Here is a 17,136-nt window from a genome sequence, read left to right on the forward strand (position 1 = left end):
AAGAGTCAACTGAGGATATTTTGTGAAAAAGTATGCAGACAAGCAAGCCTCTTCCAGAGTCTGTGGCAACAGACCTGGGGGGCCTAGGGATCTGCATTTTAATAGTATTCCAAGTTATTCCGACGTAGCAAAAACAAAAACAAAAACACCAAACAACAACAACAACAAAAACCACTACAAAACACAATTCTGCAAAGCCACATGAATTTTTCATTGACATGTGTGGAAAAAAAACAGAGTAGTCTCTGCAATTGACATTAGATAAACTCAGCTTCCTAGAGAGTTCAAAACGTGTTTAATGCTGACTGGGCTGCTGCATAATTGTGGTTTGACAAATAAAAAGGTCAAGAAAAAGTTAGAATAAACATCCTCTTCTAGAGGATTGCCTAAAACTCTGGAGAACATCACCAGCATTTCTGGTGAAATGAATTTTTGGAGAAAGAAATTTTTCGTTAAGATTTAAGACAGGGAAAAAAATGGGGAGGGGTACCTGGGTGCCTCAGTCGGTTAAGTGACCAACTCTTGGTTTTGGCTCAGGTCGTGATCTTGTGGTTTGAGTTTGAGCCCTGCATCAGTCACTGTCAGCCGTCAGCACAGAGCTCACTTGGGATTCTCTTTCTTTCCCTCTCTCTCTGCCCCTCCCCTGCTTGTGCTTGCTCGCTCTCTCTCTCTCTCTCTCTCTCTCTCAAAATAAATAAAATAGACCTTAAAAAAATCTTTAATAAAGAGTTAAGGTAGGGGCACCTGAATGGCACAGTTGGTTAAGCATCTGACTCTTGACCTCAACTGGGGTCATGATGTCACAGTTGAAGAATTAGAGCCTCGCCTCAGGCTCTGTGCTGATAATACAAAGCCTACTTGGGATTCTGTCTCCTTCTCTCTGCCCCTCCTCAGCTTGTGCTCGCTCTCTCTCTCTCTCTCTCTCTCTCTCTCTCTCTCTCTCTCCCCCTAAATAAATAAATAAACTTTAAAATATTTTAAAAAAAGAATTAAGGTAAGTACATCATGGGTACCTCTCCAGATTCATCTATCTCTGAGTTCCCAGCAACAGACCTCAATAAGCATTTACAAAAGAATGAATGAACACTTCTTAATAAATCCTTAAAGGTGAATTCTACTCTAACTCGATTCTGGGACAATGAAAATAACAGAATGAAAACTAACTCTAACACCAAACTGATTCTTAGCTGCACTAATTTAATGATGCTTTTATTCAGAGGCCAGTAATTTCAACACCCCATAAAGCTTGCCACAATAAAGGGACAAAAGGTAATAGAAGGTTTATAAGTTTCACCAGAGATGAAACAAGATTTGTGTAAAGATTCCATGTATTTAGTGTCTAAAATCTATACAGTGACAATACATTCTAAAAATCTAAGAACAGAAATTTAATCCGCATCTAGCCCTCACACATGCAAATTTTTGTAAAGGAACTATATTCTAAGTCATCAAGAGATTTTACCTCAAGATACATTAAATTGGGCTGCTAGGATTAATGCCAACATATAAAGTAGATTTTATTCCATTTTGATTGCTCTATGCAGTTTCACCTATTGCCATATAATTGTACATTTTATCCAACATAGCTTGGTTCAAAGAGCAGAAGAGCAGCTTTGTTAATTACGTGCTGTGTGACCCTGTGGGAGTTAAATTCTCTGAGTGGCCATACCTTTCCGGTGGAATTGCAACAATACCATTGATTTCATTGGTGATACATAAGGATCGAGCAAGACGGTGGGCCAACTTCATACGTGGTTCCTGATTTAACAGGCTGTCAATAAATGTTAATTATTTTTCTCTCTTTTTTAAAGTTCTCAAGCTAATAACAAACAGCAGTTGCTTAATTTCGCACTGTCTCCATTAAAAGTACTAAAAAATAATGCAAATAGCACAACCCAGTGACAATGCCTGTCAATCATCAATAATACAATATTAGCCTGGCCCTTAATGATCATTCTGTATTTGCCACATCCAGTACGGAAAAAAAGCCATTCTAATACATTTCTTACACTGTTACGTCCCTGTGGTTTGCTTTTGTTGACTACACGGACATTTTATTTTCAGTAAGCTGTCCAGCTGGCTAGCAGGCCACTTTATAGAGTCCATGCCATAAATACCTTAGACGCCGTTCAAAGAGGCTTTTTATAGGTTAACTAAACACAGATTTCAAAGACATCATTGTAATGCATATATGGTATATTTTAAGGGAACAGAGGAAGTTCAGTAAAATATCGATTCAGATTGAGTCCATTTTTCTCCAATAATTTTTCTACATCTTTAAATTAAAAGTAATCTTTCCAAAAAAGTTAAAAATTTCCCCTTGTAATCTTAAAAGCCTGTATGATGAGATCGATAATGATCATTCAAGAGATCAATTCCTCAAGTCTTTAATATCTGAAGTTATAAACTGTTCAATTGTGAATTTAAGGATTTTCTCACTAGCTTTTGAAATAGGCACAATTTTGTGATTAATAACAAAGAAAGCCTATGTTTAGATTAACTGTGTGAACTTCAAAATAAGTGCCTGATTAAACATTAGAGTTTAATAATATGTGCACTTTTAAATAATTAATAGTATGAGCATATATGGTACATACCTAAAATGATATGAATGTATATATACTATATGCTGCATATAGTGAGATATAAAAATAGAATGGAAGAATAAATATAAAATTGAATGAAACTACAGACGGCAATTCAAATATGAGAAAACTATCAGCTATTTTTAATATTTAAGAAGTAGCTAACAACAAAAAAATGAAACATCTTACTTAAAAGCTGACTAAACTTAAAACAAAAAAATCAAAATTCAATTTGAAAACTAGAACTAATTTTCTATTTTTAACTATATTTCTTCAATCTAAAATAAAAGGAATACTGTTATTTATGAGGTCAGAATGTAAAAAGACATCTTTTAAGCTGCCAAACGGTAACTATGTGGTAGAATTAAAATTATTGGGTCATATTTGGGTAGACTCTGGAAATCAAGGGGCAATGAAAAAATTATAGGAGTACCAGCTAATACACATAAGTCTTTTTCCAAATTTCACTGGAAATACTATTGGTTTCCAGGAAAAACTGTTCAAACTGTAACCATTTATTTCAATTGTTAAAACAAAATCAGTATTTCCTTTGGACAAACGATTTTTACCAATGTATCTGAAGCACTTTCCAGAGATATTCATTGCTCAGATATTGGCCAGAAACTCTGGCAAAGGAATTTGGTAGCTTCCTATTGAAAATTTTTACTGTTTTTTTTTTTTTCAGTTAAGATGATACAAATATCTCACAAAAATTTTGCCAAAGGAGAAAAAATTGGCAGTCAAGAAATATCATTTCATGCATTTCCAAAAATGTTTCTTATGATTCTACCATGCTAATTTGTAATTATCAATCCTAATGCAAGGTGAATAAATTTACATATATAATATTTATTTTAAAATTACAAGCCTCTGATGGTAGGAAATTTATGGCAGTTTATTTATTTTCAATGTTTATTTATTTATTTTGGAAAGAGAGAGAGAGCACGCACAAGCAGGGGAGAGGCAGAGAGAGGGGGAGAATCCCAAACAGGCTCCATGCTGTTAGCACAGAGCCCCATGTGGGGGCCTTGATCCCACAACCATGAGATCATGACCTGATCTGAAATCAAGAGTCAGATACTTAACCAACTGAGCCACCCAAGCGCCTGTACGTCAGTTTACAACATGATTAAGTTTTGAGAGAAAATTATACACACACACACACACATGCATGTACACCCATATACACTGTTTTGTTTTCATTTAGGTGAATATGAGTTTAACTCTAGAAATGAATCTACTGGCTTGAAAATATTGAAAATAAGATAACTGTACTTAACACACAGGTATGTTGTGTTGGTCTTGGATGTATGTTTCCTTACAATCTACTTGCCTCCATAAAGGACTTGCTCTAGCTTACAGGAACAAATACAGAAACAAATACATCCAAAAGGAATCTCCAGGTCTCCAAATCTCAGCGCTATTGACATTTTGGATCATATAGGCTTTGTTGTGGAGCTGTTCTGTACATTGTAGGATGCTTAGCAGCATGCCTGGCTTGCTAGATGCCTGTCACACTCCCGTCCTCAGTTATGACAATGAAAATGGTCTCTATATACTGCCAATGTTCCTGGGGGGTGAGGGAAAGGCAAAATCATCTCCAGTAAAAAGTCAACCACTGTTTTATATCTAATGGAATTTAATGGGGGCTATATTAGTCTGCTTTGGCTGTAACAACAAAATACCATAGATCAACTGATTTAAACAAGAGGAATTTATTTTCTCACAGTTTCTTGTAAGAGTGCTTTCTGGCTTGCAGACAGCTATCGTCTTGCTATTCTAATCGTACAGCCTTTCCTTGATGCATGCACAAGAAGAGAAAGTTTGTTCCCTGGCATCTCTTACAAGGACATTAATCCTATCAGATCAGAGTCCCACTCTTCTGACTTTAACCTTAATTATTTCCTTAGAAGCCCCATCTTCAAATATAGCCACAGGGGAAATAGAGCTTCAACATAAGAATTTTAAGGGGGCACAAACATTCAGTCCAGAAAAGGAACACACATAATTAAAACTGCCAACCCGAAGCTATTTGTAATTAGCTTTAAATATCTTCATACTTACATGTAAGTGTCTGGAAGCTTTCTCAAACATAAGATAATAGATTTTTACTATAAAACTGGACTCAAAAAGAGTGGGTGGCTGACCAGTTATTCCTTCTAATTTTGCCAAATTCTAATAGCTGCAGCTTCTAAAAATTCTCAAGGTATGAATATGTGAATTTCAGTGTTTATTTGTCTTTTATTTGAAATGGAAGCAAATACAGACTGTGGTATACAAAAAAAAAAGTAAATAATTATATTCCAAAATCATACTAATAGTGTCATTCACCTGTTAACTACAATACCAGATATGCTGACGTATATTTTTTAAAGTTTTACTTCCCTACAGAAAGTCCTTTCAGGATAAATGAAAGTGAGACATATACCCCTTACTTTGAAAAAGAAGCTACTGAGGAAGATAAATTAAGTAGCCAGATAACTCAGAAAAATAATTAACAATTTCTGACCACCACCTGAATTCTGGTGGACCCAGTGCTTAATGTTGTTTTTAGTCCTATGCAAATGTATACACATGTATGTAAATCATTATATATATATACACACACATATATACTCACTGCAATTATGTACCTATTTCTAAGAGCAGCATATGTATTACAAACTGGCAATTCTGCTCTTGTTGCAAATTTAAGAAACATAGAATATTAGATTTAAAATTTGTATTTCATGTTTTACTTGGAAAAACACATAAGGACTTTTAAATTTTTTTTTAATTTATTTATTTTTGAGACAAGGAGAGACAGAGCATGAACAGGGGAGGGTCAGAGAGAGGGAGACACAGAATCTGAAACAGGTTCCAGGCTCTGAGCTGTCAGCACAGAGCCTGACGCGGGGCTAGAACTCATGGACCGTGAGATCATGACCTGAGCCGAAGTCGGCCGCTTAACCGACTGAGCCACCCAGGCGCCCCCACATAAGGACTTTTAGAAAGTGACAGAATAAAACCTAAAGGGACACTTAACTATCATTTGTATAAATTCCTAATGTAGTCGAAAGGATATTTTCATTGTTTTTCTTAGAATGTCTCCATGAAGATTTTTACTGATTTTATGTTATTGTTTTATTGTGTTGTGTTTCATAAAGAGTATACTATACTATATTATAAACACACATAGTATATATACTCTTAATAAACCAATATTATGTTTTACTATATTTAAGTAGTATATTTTAAATAGCAAATATATAATATTCACATATTAACAGTAATTTTCCTATTCACTTTTTATTCTCAAATATTATCATGCTTTAATCCAGAAAACAAAATGGGATTTTTTTTTCACCCTGTATCTATTTCAGATTTTATCATGTGGAAAGGCAAGAAAATATTCTTAAGCCAAACACTATTTCTCCTGTTTGAATTTCCTCATTGGACTTTCAAGTAACACCAGGAACAAATGCTTAGAATTCTCAGAGAACATGAAGAAAGGAGTCAATTCTCCCTTTATTTTCCTAGGTATTTAATCAGTAGTCTTCTAAACTTAACATGAAGTAAACAGCACAACACTAATCAATATTTGAAGCTTAACTTTCTACATTCATCCAATCAACATAAGGCCAAATGCTTTGAGCTCAGGTCAACACAAGAGCTGGGAAAAATTTCTCTTATCAGTGAGAGAGAAAAGCAGAAATTTATGCATGTATTTTTACTGAAATATTCTCAATTTCTTTTAAGTTATTTTACCCCATATACAACATATTTTCAAATGAAACACAACAGAAAGCCAACTTAAATTTTTCCCTTTTTAAAAAAATTTTTTTTTTAACATTTTATTTATTTTTGAGACAGGGAGAGACAGAGCATGAACAGGGGAGGGTCAGAGAGAGGGAGACATAGAATCTGAAACAGGCTCCAGGCTCTGAGCCATCAGCACAGAGCCCGACGCGGGGCTCGAACTCACGGACCGCGAGATCATGACCTGGGCCGAAGTCGGCCGCTTAACCGACTGAGCCACCCAGGCGCCCCAAATTTTTCCCTTTCTTGATCCCAGTGAAAGCTCATGTTCACATACACACTGACTGTGGCTTAACAACGTTTGAGACTGCCAGAACAAGAAAGAAAGAAAAATACAAACACAGGTACATACACAATCTATTGAGTTTAAATCTGTCATTTTGCCATGGCCTCAAAGAACGTGAAAGAATGTTAACAGACTGTTTCACTTGTGTTAAACACCTTTTCGTCAAAGTCTAATGTGAACTCAAAGCAGCAATTTTAGGTTAGACACTTCTAGCTCATGTTCAGAGGGTGTGCTAGGCACTACTTCATAGAACATTCCTAAGTGTGATGCTGAAGATGCCTGGACATTAAAACCAATAGTGACATTTACAATATCCCAAAATATCCTGAATGCTGACGCAAACTCCGTGCACTCTAACTCAAACATCGGGATACTATGACTTTTTTCCCAGAGAACTTACGAGCTTTAATTGCACAACTCCCATTAATCATCTTGAAAACGGCCTAACTGAAACTCTACACATCTAGAGAAGTATTACGTAATGCCTAGGAGCCAGAGGAGGCAGAAAAGGGGAAAAAGGAAACAAAATCACACACATTCTTGTTACAAAAACACCACTCCTTTCTCCAAGCAGCTTTTGTCAGTGAGAGATCACGTATACGTACAACAGTGACAGCAACAGTATGACAAGCACACAGTGTTAGCAGATAGTCCTCTGGAGAAACTTCAGCCTCCCCAGTGAGGGCCCACAAAGATCTCATGTGAAGAAATGCTTACGGCAGCATGCCAGAAGAAGAAATGGGCTCACTTCTTCATTCTACCCGGGGCCTCCTCCACCTCACAGACTCCCACAAAAGTGTGTAACTTACTGCATGAAGTGCTATGAAGGGTTTAATTGGCACCTACTGTCTCCACCTATTCCACGGTCTTCCTGCGTTCCCAACATGGGTCTGGCCAACCTCCCTGAGTCAAACCAGAGTCTCCATGACCTTGTGAAAGCCCAGTGACATTTGGTAGGTGCCAGCATCATTAAACAGTCCAACATATCTTGGCTGCTTTTTTATGGCATCATAAAATTGGAAATGCCAGATCACTATGTTTCTATTATTTTTTCAATTGCTTCATTATTTTCTCCGTGCAGCAACTGTCAGACTTCTAAACTATTTGTAGCAGAAACACTTCTGAAGTTTTACAGCCTCCAAATCAGACACTCTCCAATCTTGGCTGATAATTAAAAACTCTAGCATTTACATAATAAAATTTAGTGCTCTATTTGTAGTGCATGCCTTCCAATTGAGAAACATAAAATGTTTTACAAATAGTACCCAATTCATCATACCATTGTTATGTGGATTACAACATGACAGTATGTATTTATTACATTTCTACGGACTTCCTGAGGGTTAAAAAAAAGGTAAATTTCTTAGGTCAAATGCCTAGACTTTTTCCTTAACAATCTGTTGGAAAACTTGTCTGAGCAGTCCTTTATAGACCTATTCCAGTTCCTGGTACACTGGCAAAGCAGAAGTTCCCATCTTTAAATACCCCTCCAAAGGTGTGTGTGTTGGGGGGGCGGTTCCTTGTCCAAGGGCACATAACTAGACGGAGGCAGTCTAACCACAGAGTTGGCACTCTTCACCACTATGCTGGAAGTATGCTTTCATACTGATGACCACTTTGACACGCTCAAGTACGTATGTATGTGCGTATGTATGTTTTTCGAATCACGCTGACACTAAAACATAGATGACTCTAACCAGAATAAGTCAGAACTGAAGGAATGCTTCAAACCCCTTTGAGTTCTACAAAGGAAAAGTTGTTTCACAGTATAAACCACTAATTTCTGAGAAGACGAATCCATGCAGTATTTCCAACGTGTAATGGAAACCAGGAGATTCCCTTATAAATTTCAGTTCATCTGTCATTCATTTTTTTTTTTTCTCCCTCAGCAGGACTTACAGAATCAATAGTAGTAAACAACTGAACACCAAACAAGTTAAAATTTTACTTCACGCTATCCACTTCATTTAGACACCTAGAGAGGCAAGAGATTCTTGGATTATCTATGGAGTCCCCTGATGGGTCTCTGTGATTTGGATACATCGCAAATGGATATTTGGGTATATCAATGGATATACCAATGGATATCGGATATATCACAAATAAAGAAAAGGTGATTTCAATAAATTTTTAGTGTTTATTTTTTTGAGAGGAGAGAGAGAGAGAGCACATGCGAGAGCAGGGGAGGGGCAGAGAGAGAGGGAGACACAGAATCCAAAGCAGGCTCCAGGCTCTGAGCTGTCAGCACACAGCCTGACATGGGGCTCGAATTCACAGACTGCAAGATCATGACCTGAGCCAAAGTCAGACACTTTACCAACCGAGCCACCCAGGTGACCCGAAAAGGTGATTTTAAATTTATTTTTTAACCTTTATTTATTTTTGAGACAGAGAGAGACAGAGCATGAACGCGGGAGGGTCAGAGAGAGGGAGACACAGAATCTGAAACAGGCTCCAGGCTCTGAGCTATCAGCACAGAGCCCGACGCGGGGCTGGAACCCACAGACCGCGAGATCACGACCTGAGGTGAAGTCGGACACTTAACCGACTGAGCCACCCAGGCGGCCCAACAAAAAGGTGATTTTATATATAGAAAAAAGGTATATATTCTTTATATACATATAAACATGTATAAATACATATTAATATAAATGCATAAATGTATATTTATACAAACATAAATGTATAAACATGTAAATACATATTTACATAATATGCATAAATATATATATTTATATATACACATATATACATAAATATATATATTTACATATACACACATATAAATGTATATTTATATAAATATACCTTTAAATATATAAATGTATATTTAAACATATATAGCTGTACACATATATTTTATATATATAAATTATTTACATATATATAAAATGAAAAACATAAGTGATATTGAATGGATGGCAGGTTTTAAGGGGCAAGTCTTCTTATTCAGCAGTATAACAGAAACTAAAGGAAATCAAAGAGGCAAAACATTTTGGTGAAGTCAGCTCAAGAATAACAACAACACTACCTTGTATTTATGAGGCATTTGCTGTATTTGTACTTTCTAGATATACGTGCCTACAAATATATTTTTACATATCTAAAATAAGCTATGTAAAAATATGTAAATATATTTTTACATATCTAAAATATTTATTAGCTATGATAAACTTTAAAGAATAATATCACGCGATATTTTCAAAGTCCCATTTCAACATTTCCTTTGCAAATCTTTCATCCGTGTCCACTAGTTGGGAGAGTATATACTACGCATATGAGGAGTGCTTAGATAATTTTCTCAACTGTAACAGATGTCCAAAATTTTGTTTGTCAATTACATGCAGAAATTATTGCACTATACTGTTTTCTAATCTTTCAGAGATGTCATTGTCTTTGCCAAATATCAGACACCTTTTCTCTCCCCAGTTTTTCATTCAGACTCCTCTGTAACCTCTGGGATTCCCTAACTGAAAATAAATGCTGTCGTTTGCTGACCTCACAGATTTGGTTTCAAGTCCAGCGATTAAATGCTATTTCTTCACATAAACAACAATGACAGAGCAACGAAGAAAAGGTGAGGCGACAAAGGTCCTTACCACTGCTGACCACTGTCTCCTTCAGACAGATCAACTTTGTACTTGAACAAAATGTGCTCAATGACACTGGCTCTGTTCCTGTGGGTGAAGCACACCCCTCCCCCCACGTCCCCATGACAATTTGCTAAAATTGTGCACAGCCATCAGCCCTCTCTCAGACTTCAGGCTGCAGCGAGGAGAAAGACAATTGGCTCACGAGCCCAAAACACATCTCTATTGGATGCTGACTGCAGCAGCATAGGCAGGAAGGGCGAAAAAAAATCTTGAATAAAAAAAGCAGTATCACCACACAGGTGATCTGAGCCTGTCTTCTTCTATCACCCTACTTCTACCCCCACCGAATTCCACTGGCTTTCTAAGGCAGGTCCCCAAATATCTATAAAGAAACGACACTCAACAAAAGTTCCTTAAAAATTGCCACTGGGGATAAAATGGGAGAGAATTATGAGAAAGAATTTTGAGAGGGAATTCATGTTCTAGTATCCTTCGGTAGCTTTCTGAGAACGGATCCATGTTACCAATAAACAAACAAGTGAAAAGAGATGTCTGGGAACTATGGAACTCTTACAAACGTCTATAAGATGACTCTTTAAGACAGAAGGGTACTGAAGTCATCACTTAAACGCAGGCCCTTGAAAAAGCTTAATCATCACAAGGTTGCTCTGTTTTAAAAGGCGATCGGAGGCTGCAAAGTGTATTCTTAAGTGTTTATTTAAGATGCAAAGTATGGAGATGTTGGGCCTCCCAGGAATGTCAGCCATGGCAACACTGGTTTTTAATAAGCCAGAATGTGAACCTAAGAGGGAAAAGCACAGGCTGCTGTCACATGATGTTTTTCTCTTGCTATCATATCAACAACATTTAGGCCGAAAGCCCAGATCTGCTAAACTCCAGGCTTGGGTGCAGTGGAGTGGGTAAAGCAACGAATGCACGGATTTTACGCACCACCCCTGGCTAAAGCAAGTGGTGGTTGGTAGCAATGGTTATTTACCTTCCTTGGCACTTCGTACATGCCTCTCTCCTAACAGTATCACACGGCTTTACTGTGCATTTTTACACACCTTCTTCCCATGCCCACTGCCTCCAGAAGGCAATGTCCTGACTCAACCTTGTGCTCACCAGCTAGGCCAGGCCAATAAGCCCAAAAACTGTTTGCCAAGTGAATGAGTCCTGCCTATATTTCAGAATAGAAGATAATCTGTCCAATAACGTTCTCAAAGATTTCTTCTGCATCTTCTCCAGGACCTCTCTCAACTCACAAACTACAGTCCCATTTTCTCTTCATCAATTTATATTTCCCTTTTTCCCTAGTCTCCTCCCATCTGTTCCTTTTTCAGGTAACTTCTTACTACCGTTACCAAACCACATCTTTGTACTCTGCTCCCACCCAGATAAGATATTGCACTTGTTGGATTTATCTTTGTCCTTAGCTCGTTAGGCATAAGCTTCTCATCTACAGGCCTTAGAGATCTGCACACAGGAAATGTCCCAGGACTTGACATAAAAAAAGCAATTGAGCCCCGGCTCAATGGTTAACATCACATGAGCTGGAAATCACAGAGTTGTTTGTTCAAATGTCAACTTTGATATTTATTAGCAGTGAGATTTTGCATTAACTATTCAACCTCACTAAACCTCAACTTCCTCTTCTATAAAAATGAAGATAAGAATACCATCCTAGGCATGTTGTAAGTATTAAAGGAGAGAATGCACACAAGGGCCTCGACTATGTTCTGGTACTCAGGAAACAGAAATTACTTTCTCACTCTCCTAGCACGTTCTTTACAACCTTGCAGCCCCTGCTTCCTGTTATTCAGCCCATATCTCTGGACACGCTCGAAAACATCCTTTCTCTTCCCTCAACCTCCTCTTTTCCGTACTCCTTCAGCTCACCATCGAGACAGAATCTCTTCTAAAGAACTCACACTAAGCCTCTCATGGCTGAAGATGGCAAATGTATAGTCCAGCCCAAAAACATCCAGGGGAGCCAGGGAGACCTGGATTCACCGGACCTCCCCACCCACTAGCTATGTGACCTCATGCAGGTACTCAACTTCCAGCCCAAACAGCGCCTTCATGTGTGAAACTGTATCCAACTAACATAACTCCTGGGTGGTTATGAGAAAGCTTTCCCAATGCCCAAGGTTAAGATTCAACTACTGCTCATTTCTCTTACCATTAGGAGACTGGGCATCTGCATTTTAAAAGGAGTAGATAATAACAGCGAATCATTTTCCTAAGTTAAATTTAATTATGAGAGGTGACCCTTTCAAATGTCACTTTCTGGGGACATTTTCTTTCTCACTGTCCCTTCCTTCCTCCTCTTTACTTTCCTGCCAGATAGAATAAACTCAGTGTAGTGAATTCAGCACCTGTCAAATTGTATTACAGGTAATTTCTACAAGTCTGTCTACCCCTTTAGATTAAGAACTTGTTAAAGACAGGGCTAAATCTAACTTAGCAACCTAAGCATTTTTAGTAAATGTTTGTAGAATGAATAAGCAATTTAAGACACGGGAGGGCATTTTCGATGTCCCAGCTATCATCTCACTGCGACAATACTGTAAGGCCTAGGCCATTGGTCCTCAATCATGGCTGCACGTTATAAATAATAAATTTCTATACCCAGCATCCACCCCCAGAAATTCTGACTTAATTGATCTTGGCTGGATCCCAGGCAAGCTCTCAGATGATTCTAATGATTGCTACTCTCAGGACCATTGGTTAGTCTATATATACCAATCTGCATTCTCATATACACATCAATTACAACCTTTTCCATAGTTCTTGTAAAACCAGTATTGGCCAATAACTCCAGGACAACTGCTAATGTTATCTGACTATTCCTTAATTGACATTTCTGTCTCTAGACTGTTTTCTTCACAGCTCCTTTCCTATTCAGTGGTAGAAAGGACAAGGGACTGCACCAAAGGAGCTGCTGTCTTTTGTTCCCTTGGGCATAGAGTCGTAGGACGATGCCTCAAACCAGCACCACCTGTTTCTGAACACCTTGTTCACAGGAAGCAAAGAGCTCATAAGAAAAAGAGGCTCAAAGGGATCCACATCATCAATGTAACCATGAGAGCAGCCCTTAAGTATTATTCTCAACATTGATGGTACACTAAGGAAAGAGTGTACCAAAGATATTGATTGCATGGTCCTAGACATTTCCTTTCATTCTCATCCATTGGAGGCTAGAGGTCTTAGGCGGCTCCTATGTTATCTTGACAGTATCGCTTTTGTGACTCAATTATAAGTCGCCTATGCTAAAGTTAAAGTTTTTATAGCTGCAGTAAAGGTTTATGAAGGTAAACTAGTATGTCATAAATTTTCAAATAAGAAGATAAGAGGTCTCCACAGGATTACTGCATTTTGCTTTGGAAGACCATTACAATGGATAGAATCCTTTCTCTAAGGGTGACCTCCTCTGTGTCCTATTCAGGGGTAATTCAGGGGTCTGTTGTTAACTTTCATAATAATACCCATCATTTACCCTCAAGGCAATCCCAAAAGTGATTCTTCTTAGCCTCCTATGACAAATGAGGAAACGGAAGCTCTCAGAGGTTAAATATCCCATGTAAGGCCCCACCAATGTGAAGTGGTGAAGTTAGGAAGTACTAGACACGTCAGAGTTAGCATGCATCCGCCCAATGGGTAGGCGGGATGTAGACAATCTAGGGCCTGGGGGCAACTTTAATTTGTTGTTGCTGTTTGCCTGCAGATACAACACATGATTTTACTATAATCCAGGGATAGAAACTGGAAATTAATATGTGCTGCCCCCATTAGAAATTATCAAAAGTTAAACAGAAGGGTTTGTGTTTCTTGCAAACATAACAGAGCATAGAAGGTCTATGAAATTGTTCTAAAAGAACTAGATTTATATCTTGATAAGAAATATAGTTCATGTTCACAGACACACACATGTGGACACAAATGAAAGGGAAAGCAGAAAAGAAGAACTGATCATTGTCACCTAATCAAACTGAAGAGTAAGCTAGAAGATAGGAAATGAATGGAGAAGGAAGGAAGGAAGGAAGGAAGGAAGGAAGGAAGGAAGGGCAAGCTGTTGCCTTGTCAAGTGTTATCAAAGTGTTACTTTGAATATACTTCATATTAAATCTTAATATCTTCTAGAATAACTCATTTAAACATTTATTCACCATCTATTTGCTGACAGCTCTCATATGTTCCATGCTATGGGCCAGCGGAGACAATAAATGAATCAGACATATTCCATGAAGGGACATAAGACACGTATGTAAATAACTAGGTAAGGATAGAAGGCAGAAAGGGTGATAAGGAACATTCAGATAAGGAGTTCTCATAACTTGAGGGAAAAAAAAGACAATGCTTCCATTTAGAAGAATCAGATAACAGCTTTGAAGAACAGGTGGAATTTAAACATGAAGCATTAGAAAAGATATCCAGGTAGAGGAAATAGTCTGAAGCATCAATGACAAATAATACATGCATTATTAAGTGAGAAATAAGTACGAAAAGTAGTCTGACTCTAGTTTGAAGACAGTTTTTAAAACTGAGTTACAGATTGTCTACTTCCTTTTACGGGCCAAGCAGAGCCACTGATGGGCCAGGGGTATCATCAGCGCATCAGCAAAGCTGTACTTCATGAATCCATCAGACAGGAGTCCAAGGGCTCCTGAAGTGGCCGAGGAGGGGACACCAATTAAGTAATTATTTTGACAGTCCAGGCAAGACTTGACACAGAACTGACCATTCTCCAGATAATCTCCCAGACTCATTTTTTTTCACAATCTCCCACCCCACTCCTATTCTAATGCGTGCCAACTCCCCCCACCCCCTCCCAGCCACAGTAAACTGAACTGAGTTCAGTGACTGTCACAGGACATCACTTTGACCATGCAGATTCAGCTATTAAAATACTCTGCCCTTCCAGGTTTTTTTTTGGACTGGCTAACTTCTAATTATAGAGTTAAGAGTCTCCAGTTAATGTCACTTCCTTCAGGAAGTGTTTCTTTTTTCTTTCTTTTTTCTTTCTTTTTTTTTTTTTTTTTTTTTTTGCTTTTTTCTTTTTTAACTTCATCTTTGTTTAATGTTCTGGCTGATTCCACAGCATTCATTACACTTTATCACAATTAAATGTCAGCTGCCTGTTTCCTTCACCAGACCAGGCTCAATGAAGGTAAAACCAAGACTTTATCTTCCAAGTTGCATTCCCAAAATAAGAATACCTAGAATAGTGTCAGGCTCATAATAGGTATTAAGTCAGATAGGAGTCTTACAAAGCAAAATATATTACATAATATACATACAATACATGCTTAATAGACATAATATAAATACATGTAACATACTTTATCTATATGTCTAACTTCCAAACACAGCTAGAACAGTGCTTTTTTCAACATCTGGTAATGTTTTGAAAATTGCTTATTGACCAACTGCCAAATCAAGCTTTCTTATTTTACAATTTCTTGCAGCTTAATAGCAAATTTCTGGTTCAATCATTAGCCCATCATTCTGTTTCATTGTTTTGTTGTACCAAGATAAAAACTGGACTCCACACTACAATCACATCAGGAAAGAGTAAATAGTAATTACTCAGATTGGAAAGGTCACTTAGAAGTGTCAATTTGGTAGGTAGCTTGACAAAAATTCTGAAGCACTGCTCAAGAGATACACCAATAAAATGAAACTACATTTTTTTTCCCTGTTACAGTATTTCTTGTTGGAATAACCATTTTACATTTTTCCTGATTTTGTAAAAAACAAAGCAACAAAAAACAAAGTTCACGTTTGCCTCATTTTATTCTCCCAGTAGCTGATATTGATAATTTTAATGTAGGTTTTCTGAATGTGCCATATTCATCTTTAATATTTTAAAATAACAATCATGCTACCCACTCTAAGAGAATTTTACAATATCACAAAACCAAATATGAAAGCCTTTTGAAAATTAGAAGGAATTTTTCTAAATCAGTGTAGTAAACGCACTAACATAAAAAGAATAATCAGTATATATGCCTACCTTCTACACAATTTTTCTTTTAAAAAAATTTTTTTTTAATGTTTATTTATTTTTGAGACAGAGAGAGACAGAGCATGAACGGGGGAGGGGCAGAGAGAGAGGGAGACACAGAATCGGAAGCAGGCTCCAGGCTCTGAGCCATCAGCCCAGAGCCCGACGCGGGGCTCGAACTCACGGACCGCGAGATCGTGACCTGAGCTGAAGTCGGACGCTCAACCGACTGAGCCACCCAGGCGCCCCTTACAATTTTTCTGAAACTATTCCAGTGAGTCATAATCATGTGATTAAGTTTCAAATTATCCAAAACAAGTTTAAGTCTCTACATGCAACTATTTTTAGTTCTTTCTGAGATTATGTTTTATTTCATTTCATTGTTAGCACTTACCTAAAAGTCAAAATAATTTCAGATTTCACTTAAAAAGTTGTGGTTCCCAATTTATAATAAATTTCTCTTGTACTGTAATTAGGGCAACTGTTTTTGGTTTGTTTTGATTATATTTTAAATAAATTGTGCTCTGACAAAGACCATTTAGCAAGGGAGGTTTTGTTTTTTTTTTTTAATATTACTCTCTGGAAGAGAGTAAAATTGATAATCAAGTGGACTCATTATACAAACAAAAACTAATTCTATTTGCAATCCATATTATACATTATAAACTGCCAGGGTTTTGCTGAAGTATACTAGCTTACATGGGGCAGGGGGTAGGTTCCCCTGCCCCCACGACCATGAGGGAGTGATGAAATTACTGGAGCCCACGCAGCACACAGCAGGAAAAGATTGATAATGTATCCGTCAATGGAGTTATTTTAAGGAAAGATTAAACAGAGCACCATGAAAGGACCAAGAAATACCTTAAA

At 37.4% G+C, this 17,136-nt stretch overlaps 1 protein-coding gene across 14 annotated transcripts in view; it reads right to left on the reverse strand.

Moving 5' to 3' along the window:
• The window catches only part of MBNL1 (muscleblind like splicing regulator 1), a 205,467-nt gene that overhangs the window by 45,086 nt on the left and 143,245 nt on the right, over nt 1-17,136 (reverse strand). Inside the window, exon 1 of one of the 14 annotated variants that reach the window (XM_042956899.1) lies at nt 491-514. The exons of the other annotated variants lie outside the window; for them this stretch is intronic. The gene's annotated coding sequence lies outside the window, so the exon portion shown is untranslated. Of the gene's footprint in view, nt 1-490; nt 515-17,136 lie in introns of those variants that run through there. 14 annotated transcript variants of the gene reach the window in all.

Source organism: Panthera tigris, chromosome C2 (genome assembly GCF_018350195.1).
Source record: "Panthera tigris isolate Pti1 chromosome C2, P.tigris_Pti1_mat1.1, whole genome shotgun sequence".
Classification (NCBI taxonomy): domain Eukaryota; kingdom Metazoa; phylum Chordata; class Mammalia; order Carnivora; family Felidae; genus Panthera; species Panthera tigris.